The sequence below is a fragment of the Trichechus manatus genome, unplaced genomic scaffold (assembly GCF_000243295.1).
Source record: "Trichechus manatus latirostris isolate Lorelei unplaced genomic scaffold, TriManLat1.0 scaffold00118, whole genome shotgun sequence".
Classification (NCBI taxonomy): Eukaryota; Metazoa; Chordata; class Mammalia; order Sirenia; family Trichechidae; genus Trichechus; species Trichechus manatus.
In genome coordinates this window covers 1256912-1269932 of record NW_004444054.1, presented here as the reverse complement: position 1 = coordinate 1269932, position 13021 = coordinate 1256912, and the positions used below count along the sequence as shown (strand labels likewise).

At 43.3% G+C, this 13021-nt stretch overlaps 1 pseudogene; it reads right to left on the bottom strand.

Moving 5' to 3' along the window:
* Positions 1–11017: 11017 nt before the first annotated feature.
* On the bottom strand, positions 11018–12252 carry LOC101354204 (interferon regulatory factor 6 pseudogene; annotated as a pseudogene).
* Positions 12253–13021: the final 769 nt, after the last annotated feature.

Here is a 13021-nt window from a genome sequence, read left to right as displayed (position 1 = left end):
CTTTAAAAGGCAGGTATGGGAGTGACAGGCAACAGGAAATCCTTTCATCAAATCATCCAAGACACAGCAAACTCACTTTCTAGTTGGCGTCCAAAAGTGAAAGCTAAGAAGCCATGGTGGTGTAATGGTTAAGCATTTGGCTGCTAACCCAAAGGTTGCAGGTTCAAACCCACCCAGATGCTCCACAAAAGAAAGACCTGGTGATCTGCTCCCATAAAGATTACAGCCAAGGAAACCCTATGGGGCAGTTCTATTCCGTCCTATAGTGTCGCTATAAGTCAGAATCGATTTGAGGACACCCAACAACAAGTTAAAGTTACTATGTCTTAACGTGAAAATTATGTTTACTCTGCTTAAAAACTATTCCTTGCAGTCCTTCTCTAAATCCTATATAAAGCCGTCTGTAAAAGAAGGTAATTGTATGAAGGGAGCTTACAATAAATATAAGTATTTACTTCAAATCATTTCAAAATAACTTCTGAAGCCTGGCTTCAAACCAAGAATCAGTTGTTCAAATGTTTTCATGCAGAATATTTCTAACGCGTAGCTTCCAGAGGCCAAGATGCACAGATTCCACTGGGATCAATAATTAAAACCATAAAAGGCCGCACGCAAAGAAGCAGAGGCAGCACACAGCTCTTTGTTCTGATCATGCCCTTACCTGCACGTTTCCACCAGCATTTGTGCTCGCCAACTCTGTGAAGTTCAGGATGATGATGTGCCATGATTTCAATCTCAACTTAGGAAAAAAAAAAAAAGGCACAAAAGCTGAAGGTGAGCTATGTGGTTAAATCAATATTTAAGATCAAAACAATGAGGCAGTGCAGTCAACAGCACCCGTAGCGGTGGCCACTGTCTCCTCGCAGACACAAAATGCAATGTACACGTGTGTTTCCAGGCAGACAGCAAACACCTTTGGGCTCATTAGCATCAGAGCCACCTACCTGGGGGAGGCACTAAAATGGACCCTTGATTAAAAACGAAACACACTGTCGACCTCTGGATTCCTCCCTCCACGGTTTACACTGATCCTTTTAAAGACAAGTGAGAAACCCTAAAAACACGGCATTAGCTTTCGCTATCAAGAAAACCAAACTAACGTTCTGCAGCAATCTCAGATGGTTTATTTCTAGTTTTGTTTGCAAGAAAACTGTTTGGCTCATTCATCAAAGAAATCACAAGAGGAAAGCTATTACACAGAGCGGCAGCAGCTGAGCATAGGAGAGACCACCGCTCCAGGGTACCCAAGTTCTCCCTAGAATGTCACCATGGGGAAAACGTGAAAGTCTGTTCCCGATGAAACTGCTCTTTGCGTGCCGGTTCAGTCAATGGGCTAATCTGAAGTGGAATGTCCCAGAAATACCAGAAGCCACCTCATGGTCCAAGAGATACTACCATCGGCCAAAACCCAGAACGTGCCTCCATAGCACAGGTTATATTTGCTCCCAGTGTAAAACGTGCAGCCCATGGTGGGTACCGGGTGCTAAAACAATCTGCATAACTAAGCTCGGCTTCCCATTATCGAGCCCTTCCAGAACCACCACAAAGTCACGCCTGGCAGCCCAAGTGGCTGAGAACAGCCTGGCAGATTGCCAACTTAATACGCAGACTTCATAATATTTTCTGGGTGCTTCACAGCTTCAGTTTGACTCTGAGAAACATGAGTGAGGGTCTGACCAAGAGGATTGGAGAAAGAGCTAGAGCCACAAGGAAAATGAAAGGGACTCCCTGAGCTCCATGCTCGTTCCTCTGAAGCAATGTTTCTCTAAATACTGGCCCTCGGCATTGCCTGCCACCCAGTCTCTTACAGTGCTTAGCAGAGATGTGGGTTCCTGAGCCCCAGCCCAGAGCTACTCCACTGGAATCTCAGGGGATGGCCCCAGGAATCTGTGTGTGTAATGCTTATGCAAGTTAAAATTTACCCCGCGAACTACCAGCTGGCCCATTCTGAATGGAGCTGCTGATGTTGTCATCTGCTTCACAGGCATGTTGCTGTGCTGAATAGACACATGCATGCACACACACACACACACACACACTCACATACACATATATATACACACACATATACACACACACACAGGTGCACATATATACACATACACATATACACATACACACACAAAGACATACACACATACATACACACACATACACACACACATACACCTACACACAGACATACACATGCACACATACATACATGCACACACACCTATGCTCACATACACATATACACACACATGCACTCAAACACATATATACTCATACATACACATATGCATATATAAACGTACACACATATTTACACACACATGCACACATGTATACACATACATACATATACACCTACACACATGCATGCACATATATACATACACATACACTCACATATACATATATAGGCATATGCACTTACACACACATACACACACACATAAACATAGATGTACACATAGATACACATGCATACACACATATACACATATATATAAATATACCTACACATAAACATACACATAATACATACCTACATACATGGCCTCACATGCATACATGTGTATATATACGTATATACCTACACTAACACACACACACGTATATATACCTATACACATACACACTCGTGCACACATACACACAGATACATATACACATACATATACACACATACACAGAGATACACACATATACACATACATACATACACATATTCACACATACACACCTCTCCTCACCACCACTATACACTCACCAACACACACCCTTGCAGGTATATTCACTTGAAAGAAATTCATGTTTCATTTTAGACTTTAAGCCAAGAGTACAAATACGGTTTCACATAACTTCAAGAGTTGCCGTGTCTACACCTAACCCAAAATTCAATTACTACAAGCTGTCGACGTAACGGCAAAACAAACAAATAAATCAAAGGACAACACAATGAAAATAACCTGTTGATCAGGGACTTGTAACCATAGTTCACATTTTTCGGCCACCAACCTACAAGTCTCTGTCTCCGAGGAATGACTCAATTTTTCCCCATGGGAAGACGGAAGTGGAAACGTCCAATAGCACTAAAGTAACAGGCTAGCATTTTAAGCGTGAAGAATTCGACTAGGATATTTTTGTCTAGCGAGTTTAAAACCCTACAACTTCTTGATCAAGCACAAGTTCAGGCCCACACCTTTTAAATGTTCTCTTGCTTTAGTTTAATCTTCTCGATCTAGTTTGGCCATTGGTGAGCTATGATCATAGGGTTTTAAAATGCATGGTCTTTAGTTATTAATTTAATGAATCTTAACTTACGTTTACCAATTATAACTTGTTTAAAATTTATTAAATGGTTTGCATTAAAAAAGAAAAGCCTTTAAATTTATTTCTTTATTTTTCTGCTCCATAGCTCCCTAGTATCTTTTCAAATAAGAGTGAGATCCAAAATTCCCCAGTTCACTGCAGGTCACCAAAAGACTGGAATATAAATTACAAAACATTTTAAGCTTTATTCCAAGAAACTGGATTCAGGATGCCACACTGCAGCTCCTAAAACATCAACTGACACTCCACTCCCATCCCCTCCACGAAACTCCTCTCAACCTTCCTGAGCTCCTCCTAGGAGTCCAGAGAACTTGGTACATGCATTTTAGCATGTTCATATTATAGAATTTGCACCTTCTCTGTTTTCTTACCTTGTTCCAAGAACAGGACTGAAGCAGCTTACACAAGTTCATTACCAAAACTTTACCACCTCAAATGGACAATGAACTCATATAACGCCCAGAGCTGTGAGGTTTATTTTGGCTTGAAATATTTTGCTGAACCCCTAGAATATTCTGTTCCCTCCAATTCCTGTCCTCTCACAGAGAGCACTGCAGATGACAGGTTTATACTGTTAGAAGCTCTTTTAAAGGGAAATGAACCTCTTTCCCCCGTCCCCATCCATGCTGAAGACCTTTGCTGTGTTGACGGTCAGCACTCCCGGGTCGCTGTCTTAGTTATTCAGTGCAGCTCTACCAGAAATACCACAAGTGGATGGCTTTAACAAACAGAAATTTATTTTCTCACGGTTTAGGAGGCTAGAAGTCTGAATTCAGGGCACCAGCTTTAGGGGAAGGCTTTCTCTCTCTGTTGGCTCTGGGGGAAGGTCCTTGGCTTTTTTTAGCTTCCCTTTCTTGGTTCCTTGGAGATCTCAAGGGGCACGGCGTCTATCTTCCCCCATCTGTGCCTGCCTGGTTGCTTGCTTAATCTTCTCTTGAATATCTCAAAAGAGAGTAATTTAAGACACACCCTACACTAATATTGCCTCATTCACATAACAAAGAAAACCATTCCCAAATGGGATTACAACTGCAGGTATAGGGGTTAGGATTTACAACACATATTTTTGGGGACACAATTCCATCCTTAACAGTCGCTTTGTTTCCCTCTGAGGACACAACACAGGATTACTGATTCCTTTCCATCTCTTCATGACACACTCTGCCACGCAGTTTCGCTCTTAATCACTTGAGGATAAAGTCTTATAGAAATGAACTTAACAAAACACAAGGCTCATACTCCATTACAGTATTTTGAAATGGAATACTAAATCAAGGGGCTGCCCTTCCTTGACAAAAAGTAACAGAAACCTCAAATGCGCTTTCAGAGACGATAAGTAACTGAACTAAGCCATCCACAATCTAACTTAGGCCTCTTGAGGATCAACAGTATGCACTGGCAAGACAGTCAGCTGGGCCAACGGTACTGTTAGGGGGCATAAAACATTGTCTTTAAACTGACCTACATGAGGATTAAATATACTTCCAAATGTTAATCAATCCTGTTCTCTGGTGCTACACATAGTAAACACACTCAGCTGCTAACTGAAAGACTGGCAGTTCAGTCCACCCAGAGGTGCCTCAGAAGAAAGGCCTGGCAATCTACTTCTGAAAAGTCAGCCATTGAAAACCCAATGGAGCACAGTTCTATTCTGACATATATAGGGTCACCATGAGTCAGAGTTGACTCAATGGCAACTATTTTTTTAATGGGGGCAGTGGTGGCTCAGGGGTGGGATTCTCACCTTCCATTAATATCACACACAAGTAAAATTTTGCTGAAGATCATTCAAAAGTGGTTACAACAGTATATTGACAGGGAACTGCCAGAAATTCAAGCCGGATTCAGAAGAGGACGTGGCACCAGGGATATCATTGCTGATGTCAGATGGACCATGGCTGAAAGCAGAGAATACCAGAAAGATGTTTACTTCTGTTTTATTGACTATGCAAAGGCATTCGACTGTGTAGATCATAACAAATTATGGATAACATTGAGAAGAATGGGAATTCCAGAACACTGAATTGTGCTCATGAGGAACCTGTACATAGACCAAGAGGCAGTCATTCAAACAGAACAAGGCAATACACATGGTTTAAACTCAGGAAAGGTGTGTGTCAAGCTCGTATCCTTTCACCATACTTATTCTATCTGTATGCTGAGCAAGTAATCCAAGAAGGTGGCCTATACGAAGAAGAACGCAGCATCAGAATTGGAGGAAGACTCATTAACAACCTGCGATAAGCAGATGACACAACCTTGCTTGCTGAAAGTGAAGAGGACTTGAAGCTCCTACTGATGAAGATCAAAGACTACAGCCTTCAGTATGGATTGCATCTCAATATAAAGAAAACAACAATTCTCACAACTGGACGAGTAAGCAACATCATGATAAATGGACAAAAGTTTGAAGTTGTCAAAGATTTAATTTTACTTGGATCCGCAATGAACATTCATGGAAGCAACAGTCGAGAAATCAAAAGACGCATTGCACTGGGCAAATCAGCTGCAAAAGATCTCTTTAAAGTGTTAGAAAGCAAAGATATCACTTTAAGGACTAAGGTGCACCTGACTCAAGCCATGGTGTTTTCAATCACCTCATTTCATACGCATGTGAAAGCTGGAAAATGAATAAAAAAGATTGAAGAATAATTGACGCCTTTGAATTATGGTGTTGGCAAAGAATATTGAATATACCATGGACTGCCAAAAGAATGACCAAATCTGTCTTGGAAGAAATACAGCCAGAATGCTCATTAGAAGTAAGGATGGAGAGACTTCATCTCACATACCTGGGCATGTTATCAGGACCAGACCCTGCGGAAGGACATCATGCTTGATAAAACAGAGGGTCAGCAAAACAAAGGAAACCCCTCAATGACATGGATTGACACAGTGGCTGCAACAGTGAGCTCAAATATAGCAACGACTGTGAGGATGGCGCAGGACTGGGCAGTGTTTCCTTCTGTTGTATAGGGTCACTATGAGCTAGAATCGACTCAACGGCACCTAACAACAACGTGCAGTAGACCTGGTTCGATTCGCAGCCAATGCACCTCAAGCACAGCCACCACCAGTCTGTCAGCGGAGGGCTGCATGTTGCTATGATGATATTCAGGTTTCAGCAGAGCTTCCAGACTATGAAGACTAGGAAGAAAGGCCTAACGATCTACTTCTGAAAAAGCAGCCATTGAAAACCCTATGGAGTAGTTCTACTCTGACACACATGGGGTCGTCCTGAGTCAGAACTGACTCCACGGCAACTAGTTTATTATCTAATTAGACTAAGAGCTGGGTCAAAGAAGTTGGGAAAGAAACACAATGCCAGCAATGGCACATAGTAGGAACTCAATAACTCATGAAGTCAGGTATGAGAGCTGAGTATCCTTCAAGCACCTCCTGCACCCTCCACTCGGAGATGTGCCCCACATCCTCCCCCTCAGCCTTTCAGCTTCAGGAACCACCCTGTCATGGAGAATCACAAAATGGAGGGCAACCACACAATACTGGAAATACAGCCTAACCAAGTTGGCACATATTTTGGGGGGGACACAATTCAATCCATGATACTTGCTATGAATTGGAATCGACTCAATGGCACATAAGAACATTACTGTGTATTTCTTCTTCTTTTTATATATGTTGAACGATTCATTTTGTATATAAAATTTTGATTCCTATTTTTCAGTTAATATCACATTAAATGTTTCCATGTTACAATAATCTTAAAAATCATCACTTTTAATAGCTCAGTAAGTCATCCAAGGGATGTATCACAGTTCCTGAGCTTTTAAGGCATTTCCATTTTTCACTCTCATAAATAAAGCTACAACAAATATACCGTATACAGAGAGTTTTTATTGTTATTGTTATCATTACTATTATTTCCTTAAGATAAACTCCCAGAAGTGGAACACTGAGTGATTAGATATTCATACACCCATTTATTTTGGATTACCTGTCAAATGGCTTTCTAAAAGTTTTACACAAATTTACAATACAAGCAAACATGTAGAAGGGCATATCTTTGTCAGCATAATCTCACACATACATCTTAAAAATACAAAATATGCCACACTCCACCACTTTTTACTTTGCATGTTAGACACCATTCTAATTCCAGAAGATTCCTTTCTCTGTTTACGCACTGGGAAAACATTCACTCTGAAAGAGCCTGTCTTAGGCTGGGTTCTCTAGAGGAGAAAACCAGTGAAGCATATATAAATATATACCATATTTTTACACATATAATATGAATGTTACATTTTTTTTTTGCCAACCACACCCTCCCCCCGCCAGGTATTTTTGTAAATATACTACGTTCATCTTTTTACAGCAACATGTAAAAGAAAATTAGCATAGCTCGCTTATGAAAATACTTGGCAGGGGGAGGGTGCAGTTGCGAAAATAGCATATAACAGGCATGTCATTTGCATAAAAATACAGTACCCATTACCGTCAAGTTGTTTCTGACTCATAGGAGCCCTGGCGGTGCGGTGGTTACTCAGGATGGTAACCGAAAGGTCAGCAGTTTGAACCCACCAGTTGTTCTGTGGGAGAAAGACGTGACAGTCTGCTTCTGTAAAGATTACAGCCTAGGAAATCCTATGGGGCAGTTCCACTCTGTCCTATAGGGTCCCTATGAGTTGGAAAAATATGGTAGAGAGAGAAATTTACTTCAAGGAAATGGCTCACGCAGTTGTGAAGAAAGTGGTCACACAATTGTAGCGGCTGGCAAGTCTCAAATCCATGGATCAGGTGGCAGGCTGGAGCTCTCTGCTGGCTCATGGGGTGGCAGGGGTTGGCGAATCCAAAATCTGCAGGTCAGGTGGCAGGCTGTAGACTCCTGCTGGCTTACGTCCCAAGAACCAGAGGTCAGGTGAAGAGAAGAGTGCAGGGTCAAGAAAAAGAGCGAGCTTTGCCAGAACATCCATTTATATACTGGAGGCAGGCCACTCCCAAAGAAACTCCCCTTTCCACTGACTGGCTGCTTACACCAGACCACAGAATGGAAGGCGATTACACAGTGTCTGCCAAACCATTGAGAGTCACAGCTGAGCCAAGTTGACACATAAAATTAACCGTTACAGAGCCCAACAGAGATTCTTGCCCAGCAAAAAATACTGTCCTTGCTTGGGCCTGCCTCCAATCCACAGAGGTTCAGCTATTCTTATCTGCTGGCTGTCTTGAGACTGACAAAATTTCCTAATAGACTGATTACCTGATAAGAACAACATTTGTTACCAATGGAACTAGCAAGGGAGCTTCTGCCTGCCATTGGCAAGGAGGATTTCTGCTATCATGCCAACAGAAGCTGTCCAGCAGAGAGTCACAGCGGGTCAGCACGACAAATGAGATGCACACACTGAATCACAGTCACAGCTTACCTGAGGTGTAAAGACAAATATCTGCAAGAAGTGAGTGTGCACAGGATGACATTTCACACTTGTATTTAGTACATTTCCCTTAAAGCAGTGCAAGAATGACCTGTCATAGTTTCCCTGATACCCAGAACACACCCTGGGACAGCTGGGAAGGAAGGGTGAGAGAGGAGGCTACAGTCAGTGAGACTCCAAACGTCAACTGAGAGCTAAAGGGATAAGCCTGCACGCATCCCATTTTATGCTGAAATGGGCAGCACAATGGTGATGATTTCCTAGGGTGTTCTCTACTGCTTCGCCCTTACAACTGAGGGCAAATTAGCTTCGTCTTCAATCAGATTCTCCATGCTCTTATCATTACACTGGGTTTCTGTATGGTTTAACATGGGGAGTTTGAGAACGTCAAGACATGGCTCCCTTATTCAAATCTCTCATTCTAGCCTCTTGGCTCAAGTGACGATGGGTGAATCCTCAGTGTTCGCTGCTCAGGTCAGTTCAGACACTATCTTGTTGTTGTTGTCATTTGTCATCAAGTCGACTCCAACTCATGACGACCCCATGTACAACAGAACAAAACATTACCTGGTCCTGCACCATCTTCATGTCACTGGTATGCTCAAGTCCATTGCATCCACAGTGCACTTTGAGTGTCTTCCAACCTGGGTGGCTCATCCTCCAGCACTATATCGGGGAATACAACCACTCCTCACTTATTGACATGGTTAGGTTTCAAAGACCAGGTTGTTATGCGAAAATTAGCATTATGCAAAAAATGGAGGATGACCACATCAGATTATAAAATGGAGGATCACTACATCATTACATAACCACCAAACTACTGAGAATCACAGCCCAGCCAAGTTGACACATAACCTTAACCATCACAGCCAGCATTACTCTTGCCTCACACCTGGGTGTTCGTTACTGCCAGACGTACATTGTTAATGTGCAAAATAGTCAGGTAGTAGATTTTTTACTATTGCAGGTGTGAAATGTCGGATAATGAGACAGTTGATAAGTGAGGAGTAGGTGTATCCTGTTGTTATCCATGAGGCTTTCCTTGGCTGATTTTCAGAAGATCACCAGGCTTTTCTTCCTAGTCTGTCTTAGTTTGGAAGCGCCATTGAATCCTATCCACCACGGGTGACTCCATTAGTATCTGAAATACCGGTGGCATAGCTTCCAGCATCTGAGCAACATGCAAGCCACTACCGTATGACAAACTGACAGACGGGTGGTAGATTATCCTCTTAGGAGGAAGAAAACCAAATTCCTTGATTCCTGCAAAAAGCTGGCAAAGGAGTGACTACTTGGAATGCTGACTCATTTCTCCTCTAACAAATAAGTTGTTTGCATGTTTTCACAAAAAATGAAAACAGTGAACTAGAAAGAAGAAACAACAGTATTTGTTTAAGGGAAGAGAACCCCCAATAAAATCTAGAAACACTGTTTTGATTATATCACCCAATGGAAGCTTTCCTTGCAGATGGCAGAACATCATAGCAAGCTGCAATTAAGCAAATTCTAACCCATCATGTCAAAGATATTACCGCTTTGTCTAACTGATGACGATGAAATGTAATTTAAATCCCTCCCCCAGCCCCGCCTCCCCTCAGGCACGAGGTTTTGCAACAAAACTAGGCAGAATGAAGTATACTGATCAGCAAGATTAATTCTGAAACAAAACCCAACAGTCTTTCTCTCTCTGGTTGTGCTCCGGCGGAAACATGTTACAATAAAGGCTTGCGGCACCCCTGTCTGTTTTCCTCAGATCCTGACAACTCTCATCTACTTTTTATTTTTAGTGCTTGAGAGAACTTTAATGAAAACAGAAGAAGAAACCCGTGGTACAAGAACAATGCAGAAGGGTTCTGTCCCAGGCAGTTTTGCCTTCTACAAGTAGAATGAAGTCATCGAATCAGAGTTTTAAAGCTGGATGCAATTTCAGGCATCATTCCAACCCCTGCACTTGAGAAGAGATGAATATTTGAATCCCAAAGGTTCAGTAACTTGCTCAAGGTCACACTACTGAAAGCAAAGCTGCAGCTAAAACCCTGGTGTCCAACTCCCAGGCCAGATCTTCGTCTACTACATTACACTACCATTGGGGGGGTTAAAAAAGAAAAGGAAAGCCTAAAGGGTGATTTTTCCATAAACGAAATCAATTTTAAAAGCTAGGCATATTTGGAGAGAGTCATAGACTAACTACTAACAGTGCTGGAGAGAAGAGAGATTTAAAAGCTGGTTAAATCTGAATAATAAAAATATCCATATGTACAATATTTTTAAAAAGAGAAGAAAGAAGACGGCATTGATGATTACTGGGCCGGCAGGGCAGGGGGCAGTTGCGTGCTGGGGGTGGGTTGCATGGGCTGCCAGCTTTCCTGGGTTTGCAGAATGCAGTACAGCTACTTCAGCTGAGCAACGATGTTATCTTTGATGTCTGGAGTTGAGATCTGCAGGCGGACGCTGCCACTGTCAAAGGATCGTGTGAAATCACCAGAAAACATCTCATAGATCATCTGAGCCACCACTGGAATGACCTGAACCAAGATGAGTTTCCTTTCCAGGGGTTTCCCATCTGGCGATACTTCCCCAAAGCATAAGTAGATCTCAAATGGCAGCTGCTTCTCTATCTGTCCTTTCTGGTGGGCAATAAGATCACTAAGGAATGTTTCCAGGCAAAATAACTTGACCTTCGTCTCTCAATCAGGTTGGGGGCAACAAGTGATGGGGCACTTGGCCCAGACCAGTACACTTTGCACTGGCACAGCCTGGTGGCATAAATGGCATGACCGCTGACCTCCAGGATCCGTCCTCTGTCCATGACGTCCAGTAGCTTGCTGGTGAAAAGCTTCTGCTTCTCGTTGGTGATATGCTCTGAACCTGGGAACTTGACCTGCTCTAGGCTGACGGGACCAAAGAGCTCCTCCTGGTCAGGCATGGGGCCCAGGTCCCCATAGAAAAGCCGGCAGCCCTGGGGGTTGCTCACATCATGGTCTGCCCATACTTCTTCCCACGGTACTGAAACTTGATGTACAGGTTGGTCACTGGGAGAGAGCTGATCCATAGCTCTGGAGAGCTATAGAGGGGCTGGATAGGTGCCTGGGGTACTTCCATCTCCAGAGGTTCAGTTTTGGGCCACACTGCTTCAGGGCTGCAGTTGCCCACACTGCAATTGCCTACACTGCAGTTGCCCACGCTGGCTGGAGCCATGGGAGAGTCACTGATGTTCAGGAAGGGGAAGGTGTCCTGGATGGGAACATGGTACTTTGACTGATCTAGCTCATCTTCCTCATCATCTTCATCTCCATCATTGTCTTTCTCATCCCAGGGAGCAGACCCTGTGGATCCTGGGTTAATGATCGAGCCCTGGGGCTGGGGGATGTCACACACTTGATAGATCTTCACTGGGTTCACAGGCACCTCCTTGGTGCCATCATACATCAAGGTGAATTCCCTGCTCTTATTGAGAGCACAGCGGAGCCGGGCCTTCCATTTAACTGGGTCAGGGTCATCTACCCCTTTCTGGTACTTCTGTCTCCACAGCCCAGGCCTGTCAGACTACAGTGTTGTAATGAAGGGTTGAAAACAAAAGTCTGGAAGAATACGCACCAAACTGCTAATGGTAACTTTGGATAGCAGAATTTCAGGTAATTTTAGGGGGCTTATTTGATTTTTACTTGAATTACTTTTACAGTAAGAAATAAGGCAAAGGAGGGTGGCTGATGATAGCAGAGTTGGGTCTTGCTGGTCTCCTTTCTTCAGTCTTCTATCTGACATATAAATAAAGGGTTGGAGAAACCAGGTGCTTTAAGAGGACAGGAACCCTGGGGTTCAGCTTGCCCCACTGGCTGATGATTTCAAGTCCTAATAAACCCACATCTCCTACTTTTCCTTCTTTCTTCAAACTCGCACTTCACTGGAAACACTATGCTGCCAGCACACCTGTGGCCGGCGGCACGGGCTAAAACCACGCTGGCTCCTTGTCTCAGTCATCTAGCGCTGCTATAACAGAAACGCCCCAAGTGGATGGTTTTAATGAAGAGAAGTTTATTTCCTCAGAGTCAAAGTAGGCTAAAAGTCCAAATTCAGGGTGTCAGCTCCAGGGGAAGGCTTCTCTCTCTCTGTTGGCCTTCTTCTCTTCGGTGTTCCCCCGGACTAGGAGCTTCTCTGCGCAGGGACCCAGTCCAAAGGATGCGCTCTGCTCCCGGCACTGCTTTCTTGATGATATGAGGTCCCCCTGTCTCACTGCTCACTTCTGTCTTTTATATCTCAAGAGATTGCCTCAGGACACAATCCAGTCTTGTAGATCAGGTCCT